This window comes from Notamacropus eugenii, chromosome 6 (genome assembly GCF_028372415.1).
Source record: "Notamacropus eugenii isolate mMacEug1 chromosome 6, mMacEug1.pri_v2, whole genome shotgun sequence".
Classification (NCBI taxonomy): Eukaryota; Metazoa; Chordata; class Mammalia; order Diprotodontia; family Macropodidae; genus Notamacropus; species Notamacropus eugenii.
Genome location: NC_092877.1, coordinates 257,264,514 through 257,272,447, shown reverse-complemented (window position 1 = coordinate 257,272,447; position 7,934 = coordinate 257,264,514).

Genomic DNA, 7,934 nt, shown 5'->3' with positions numbered 1-7,934 from the left:
CTCTTTTCTGCCTTGGAACTGTGAGGAGGATTCTCTCTTCACCGCACCACAAGCTCCATCACACCAGCACTCCTCCTCATTCCAGAGCCTCCACTCAGGACTGTGACCCAGATTCAAGCAGGGCAAAGCAAGAGAATTCTTTCTCAGTGCGAGCAGTGAGATCCCTGCAGTTGTCTTCTGACCCACCACTCAATCCCCACACAGACTGTGGGCTGGGAGCTCTGGAAGCAGCCACCGCTACTGCTGCTGCTGCTGCTGCTATTGCCACTGCCACTGCCACTGCCACCTTTTGCTGCCTGTGCCTTGGGCAGAACTGTGCTCCTCTCTCATCTAGGTCCAGCAGAGTTTTCTCACTGACCTTCTATGCTGTCTTTGGCATTTGTGAGCTGAAAAGTCTGGAAACCACCACAGCTATCAGTGATTCAGTCCCCTGAGTCCTTCTCCAGCTCAGTCTATGCTGAGGTGGCTCAAGCTGGACTGAGCTCTGCTTCCAGCCCAGTGTGATAGATCCTTGCTGTCGACCTTTCAGGCTGTCTTGGGTTGGAGACATTTCACTCCATAATTTTGTGGGTTCTGCAGCTCTAGAATTTGTTTAGAGTCATTTTTACAGGTATTTGAAGGGGTTTGGGGGAGAACTCAAGAAAGTCCCTGCTTTTACGCTGCTATCTTGGACCCCCTCTCTGAATCTCCATATTTCACAGAATTAAAGAAGGAAAGTCTTATTGAAAGAAAGAAGAAAATAAAAATAAAGATTACAACAGATCTCTTTAGAAAATACACAGCCCTTGCAAAGTAAAATATACTGTGTATAAAATAACAACAATATTGTAAGATGATCAGCTGTGAATGACTTAGCTATTCTCAGAAATACAATGATCCAAGACAGCTCTGAAGGACTTATGATGAAAAATGCTATCCATTCCCAGAGAAGGAACTGATGGTGTTTGAATGCAGACTGAAGTATCATTCTTTTTGCTTTATTTTTCTTAAGTTTTTTTCTTGTCTATGTTTTCTCTCACAACATGACTATTATGGATATGTTTTGCATGACTACACATGTATAACCTATATCGAATTGCTTCCCTTCTCAATGAGGGGGTTTGAGGAGGGAGGAAGAGAGATTTTGGAACTCAAGGTTTTAAAAACAAATATTAAAAATTATTTTTACACTTACTGGGGAAAAATAAAAATTCTGAATAAAAGTTTAAAAAGAAAATAAAAGAAAATACACAGCCTTTCTGTTCCAGGTCCTACAGTTCTACACAGCTCCCAACAGGCAGCATCAGGAATCTTTTCTTATGGCTCCCTCTGCAATTCTGCATAGCTCCCAATGCAGAGCTCTAGGCCTGGCTGTTTGAGAAACACAGTAAAAGCTCTTTACTGGAGAGAATCTTTCTGTTATCAGATGCAGTCTCCACCCATAAAGAGGGGGAAAGCCTCCAGATTCTTTTTCCCTTTCTGGCAGGAGGTATAATTTACTCTGTGTTTCATAACCCTAGTTATACAATGTCTAACTGTGTGTACTTCGTCTCACTGTAGCTGCTGCCATTGCCACCCCCACGCCTCCATCTCTGACCTGAAAAAAGTTCACCCAGGAAGTTGTGTCACAAGGACTCTTGCTTCCCAAACAGGCCCCAGTCACCAAAACCAGGCCCTGATATGATGACCACAAATCTTGACATCCTTTCTCTCTCAGATATCTGGAATGATCAATGTTCAGGAACTGAGAAATTAGACCAATATCTCCCTAATTGTATCTCCTACATTCCAAAGAATCTTTCTGAAGTGTCTAGATATGATATCAACCATATCTTAAGGTGGAGAATGTAGGTAGGGAATCTGTGCTGTCTCCATGTGTACCTACAGTATGCAATGACTTGATTCACTGGGGAGGAGGAAAACATGGAGGAGGAAAACGTGGAGGAGGTGCACAATGACTAACTTATACAAGTATTAGAATTACAATAGCATAAATGAACTGCAAGATAGTACTATGTGTCCAAATGTTACAATAGCAAGCATGCAGTTATTCTGTTAAAACACAACGTTATTTGCAGTTAGAAAACTTTTGGAAGTTGTACAAATCACGGTAAACTCTGTATCACTACAAAACCTAAAGCAAAATCAATAGTAGTCAGAAAGAGATTATTTGAACCATTTCCACTGCGGGGGGGGGGGGGAAGTGAATGTAAACTGTATATTGTATATATACTATGCCACGAAGGTATATGAACAACCACTTAATTTAATGCATCGTTAAATTTTCTATAGGGACAATGAGCTAGACCTAGAATTGAGTAGAACAGGCTGAATTGTGATTGGGAAACTAGGCCATGCTTTCAGTGATACTGAACTGCTTGCTGATGCAAATGTTCACCTCTCAAACACCAGTTTTCTCCCACACAAGTTATTTGGCTGTGAATTGTAGGACACAGCCATTTGGAAGAATTCAAATTACAAATAATCAAATGGAATGGAAAGATGCATGCCAGCCTTAAATAGACTGAAAAATGTTACCAACGAATGATTTACAAGTGAGAAGTGATGTGGACATGTATGACCAGAGAAATGGGTGGACCAGACATGTTGTAAGAATGAGAGAAAGCAGATGGACAGCTCAGAAGGTACATTGGTATGCTTGTGGTACTAAGGAGTTCAGTATATTGGACAGAACCATTGTAGTAGGATTTCAATGCATATCAGTGCATTGAACAGCAGGTCCACCACAGTGAGAAACAAAAAAATCTATTTTTTCAAAGCAAGTTGTTCCAGTCAAATGCAACTAACTTTGTCTTGAATTTTCCTTTTTTGAGATTTTTTTTTCTTTTTGAAGCTACATCAGAGTAATTTGAATAAAAAGGCTTAATAGAACCAGAGTAACAGAGTAAAAGCAGAGGGGTACAGAACTGTAGAAGATGGAGCTATGTGGGCCAGGGTTTAGAGTGTCCAATTCCTGTTCAAGAAGTGCAGGAGAATAAGAATAATAAAGAACAATGATTGGTACTATGAGGTTTGAACTTTGGGGTACAGAGCAGCGTGCCACAAAGGGTCCCAGGAATGATCTGTGAATTGTAAGAAGGAACCCTGGCTTACTCTCATCCTGTAGCCCTTCTTAAGGCAATAAACTCATAGGTTATAGATCACAGAACCTGGAGTTGTCTCTATTGGAAAGGTTGCCTTTATTGGGGGAATGGGGAGAAGGAAAGGGTGTCTTGACTCCTTAGGATATCAGATACAAGTCCTTTCCGTATTCATTATTTTTTAAATAAAATGTTTTGAGCCTTGTGATAATGACTATATCTAAGGGGAAACTTATGGACACTCTTTCCTCCCAAATCCAACCCATCGTGAAACCTTGACCATTCTACCTAAGTAATATCTCTTGTTTCTTGTTCCTAGTTAGGCCATCATCATTCATAGTATTTTATGAATAGTCTATTTACTTGTGTAACTCCAGGATATGTAACCATAATTGTTCCACATTATTGCAAGTTTAATCTTGCTAAAGTTTCCAATGCTTACTCAAATTTAATCCATGTTCTTAATGTGCCATTTAAGGTCCTGTACAATCTGGCTTCAAATCTATCTTTCTAATATTATTTCATACTATTTAATCCCCTCCACATTTTGACCAGGCTCATAGTTGCTGCTCTCCAAGCATATCCTGAAATTTCTTGTCTTCATTTTTTTGTTCAGTTGTTTTTCAGTAGTTTCCAGCTCTCCTAGTCTCCATTTGGGGTTTTCTTGGTCGGACATCAAAGAAGTCAAGGTTATCTGCTGAATCCCAGGTCATAGCTACTGGACCTGCCACTGAACTTCAATGACTGGAAGAGAGAGCAAGGCTGACACCTTTGCACAACTCTGCCTCACATAAATCCAATGATGTCATTGATCCTCTTTGAGAATGAAGGAAAAATAACTGCAACAAGTGGAGTGGTTTTCCATTTCCTTCTCCAGCTTATTTTACAGATGAGGAACTGAGGCAAACAGGGTTAAGTGATACATGATCAGAGTCACACAGCTAGGAAATGTCTGAGGTGGGATTTGAACTCACAAAGATGAGTCTTCTTGACTTCAGGACTAGCATTTTAGCCACCATACCACAAAGCTACCTCCTTCTTACCTTCATGCCTCTGCTAAAATAATTTCTTTCACTTGGATGTCCTTTCATTCCCCCAGTCTCTGACTTTTGAAACACTATCTCTTTCAAGTACAAGTTCATTTGCTAACTTCTCCATGTGGTGTTACCTGAAATATACCATTCAGAAGCAGTTTTTACCATTCCTAAGTTCTTATAACTTTGTACTTCTTTTTTACATTTATCACAATTTATTCATGGTATAATTATTTATCTGCATATCTCATCTTTCCTAATGGACTGTAAGCTCCTTGAGGGCTTGCATATATTTCTTCTTCAGTACCTAGTATAGTAACTTAGGAATTTAATAGGCATATGTTAAACTGAATTAAATTTTATAAAGGAATAAGATTGTGAGAACTGATATTTTAAAATAACTCTATATTATTTTAAATACTGAAGTGAAAAGCTATGAGTTTTAATTTAAACACCACAAAAAGTTAGAGAAATATTTCTCTTTTATGATACTTAAAAATTTTAAATTTTTACTTCTTTGATATTTTATTCTCCACCAAGTATTAGTATGATACCTCACTATGAATGGTTGTGACCTTTGGTCTTCCAAGGCTATATTCAGTGAAATTCAAATTGTGACAAGTTCTACCATGATGGAAAACCTTCAGGTACAAATCTATTGACAAACTTTAGCTGCTTTCTAAGGATGAGCTTAGCTATATACAGAGAGACTCAGAAGCAGTAAATGGGCCTCAAGATAATGAATTCTTTGGCCCTTATAGCCCATGAAACAAAGAAATGTGCAAAATGCTCTTCAGTGTTTAGAGGACCTTCTCCTTGTGCAGTGATGATAGCAGAATGGAGGGAAGAGGAACAAAGTTTGTTAAGAAATGTACCATTTTAAAATTGTCTATAAACATTAACTTAAATATTGGTACTCTAAATGCAAGATCCTAAATCAATTACTAAGAAACTGATATTATGCTCAAAGAAGTCAGTCATATCAACTTTGACATTCTCATTATAATTGAATCTAGTAGACCTAAGGAAGTCACAGTAAAATAGAAAGACAGCTCACAGAATCTTTTTGGAGAGGCAAGTAGAGGCACTAGTAGAAGTAGTTGTACCATGTGCTTAAAGGCAATAAGAATTACCAAATCACTGGACACTGTCATTTTGCTTTGCAATGCTCATTATGATCATATGCAAAAGAACATCATGAAGATAAATGCCATTTATGATATGATGCAGACAAGAATGACACAAGATTAGAAGGAATGGATGTGTTGTAAGCTGGGCCATTGGAGGGAGAGCTCCTATACAGATCATAGATCTATTGCAGTTTTACATGATCAAAATTAAAGGTAAGAAGATAGTTCAATAATTAAATCATCAATTGAATAGAACCCCTTAATGAAACTAAATCAAACATATTTATAGGGGTTTTGATGATTTCTCTCTTTGAGACGAAAAGTTCATCCATATTCAAAATATTTGATAGAAATGACCATACTTCTTTCATAAATTATAGTAAAGTTCTTAAATGAACTTTTATGTAAAGAAATAGTAGATTATAAAATTAGTTTGATTATGAATGATAAAGAGATCACAGATGATTAGCTTTTGAGGCATTTTTCAATTATGCTGGGCTTTTTGTTATTATAAAAAAAATTAACAGCCATTTTCTGGTTTCTGTGCAAACATAATAATGAATGGATTACTTGATGAGAAATTGGTAACCTTATAACTAGATAAAAAAATAGCTCACTAGCAGACCAACACATTGACATGAACGTTTTGCCAAGAAAGCTTAGGAACATTGATTCAATGAAGTTCTGGGAAAAAGGCAAGATTGTTCTCTTAATTTACTACCTGTAGCATCATTGTACTATAACCACATTACTGATGTAATGAGGAGGTGGAAAGGCCTCATAGGAATTTTATGAAGTAAACTGATTCATTGATAGACAAATCATATTTACAAAGAATTTTGGCTATATCATTCTTTTAAGAAATTTATAAAAGATAAAATTAGAAGTAGAAAAGGAAAAAATATACAACATTGAAGTGATATGTCACTAAGTGTTCAGTAACTGTGATATTAGATAGCACTAAAATCATATTAATTAGATTTGCAAGTTATTTCCTGAAATAAGTTAATTATTTCCTTGAGAGATTTTATGATAGTTATTTTAGTAGCCTCCACAACATCTAACTCCAGTACTTCACCATGGTGTGAGGATAAGCATAGGTTCTTGAAGGCCATACCAGAAGTGGATAGGCTTTAGCTCCTCAAGCTCTAGAGGAAAAGCTCTAACTTCTTGGAATTTCAAGTTCAAAGTTTGAGAAGTTTCAAGTGTGGCCCTAGCAATAGAATAAGTCTGTTTTCAGAGGACCGGACTGACCATAGCTCTTCACTAGCTCTCTGGCCATGATGAAATTTTTGACCATGACAACTCATGAAACAAAGAAAAATATAAAATATCATTCAGTTTCATGAAGCCCCTTTTAACTTCTTTAGCAATGGTGGCAAAGCAGTGGGAAAGAGATAATAGAGTGCTAAGAATCCCACAGAATTTGGACTATCTATAAACTTTCATTGGACTATCATACTCTAAATGTGAGATACTTATCCAAAGACCAATAAGTTTACATACAATTAAATCATATTCATTTTTACTTTCTAGTTACAAAGGAAACTAGATAGAAGGTAGATGCAAATAAATGAAAGGATAATTCACAGGTACTGTTTTGGAAACATAAAAAAAGAAACTTCTAGAGTTATTTTTATCATAATCCTAAAGTCAACAACAACAAATAAATAATTTCTTGAGATATTTGATCAATTCATCTTGCAGCACTGATAACAAGCATTTGCAAAAAGACTACCATAAAAAGGATGGCAATTTATGTATCAACATAGGTTGCTATAATCGAAAAGATAAAGTCTACAAAGAACTCAATAAAATGTAGAGTGGGAAAAAGTGGGGAATATGTGGGAAACTCTGGTTCTGGAAGAAGGAATGAGAGAAAACAAAGACTTCTGGATGGTCAAGAAGCCTCATGCCTTTATATCAAGAAATACTTTCTTTGAAAAAAGAATCAGTAAGCATTGTACATTGTAACCACCAAATAATATCACAAAAAAGAAATAGATTATATTTTAATGTTAAGGAAATAGTGTTATTAATGTAGGAGTTATCCCCATATCAATGTACAGTTAGACCTTTGACTTGTCATAGTAAAAATTAGGACTAGGGAAAAAAGAATAAAGAATAATAATGACAAAAAGATAAAATATCACAATAAGGTAAAGGAAAACAACTCTGAAAGACTTAAGAACTCTAATTAGTGCAGTAAGTGACCAGTCTCAACTCCAGTAGATTCCTGAATCGTGCCTCCCACCTGATGAACTAGAAATGCAAAATGAGGCATGCATTCTCAGACATGACTGATGTGCGGATTTGTTTTGATTGACCATATGTATTACATTGGCTTGCAATTTGGGGTCAGAGATAGGCAATAAGATAGTGGGTAGTGAGAGACATAGAAAAAGAAGAAAAGAACATCAATAAAGCATTAAAGGATACACAGAAAAACTTCAGAAGGGATGCAAGAGACCAACTCTGTTAGTACTGTGTTAAATTTAATTACACCTAAAAAAAGAGAAAACAGTTCAGAGATCAATTACAGTAAATGATATGGTGAAGGGCATATATATATATATATATATATATATATATATGTATGTATGGATATTTTTATACATACACACATATATGTACAACTTATATCTCAGGGCTGTAGGCTCTTACAACCTAGATCCAACCATGGGGCCAAC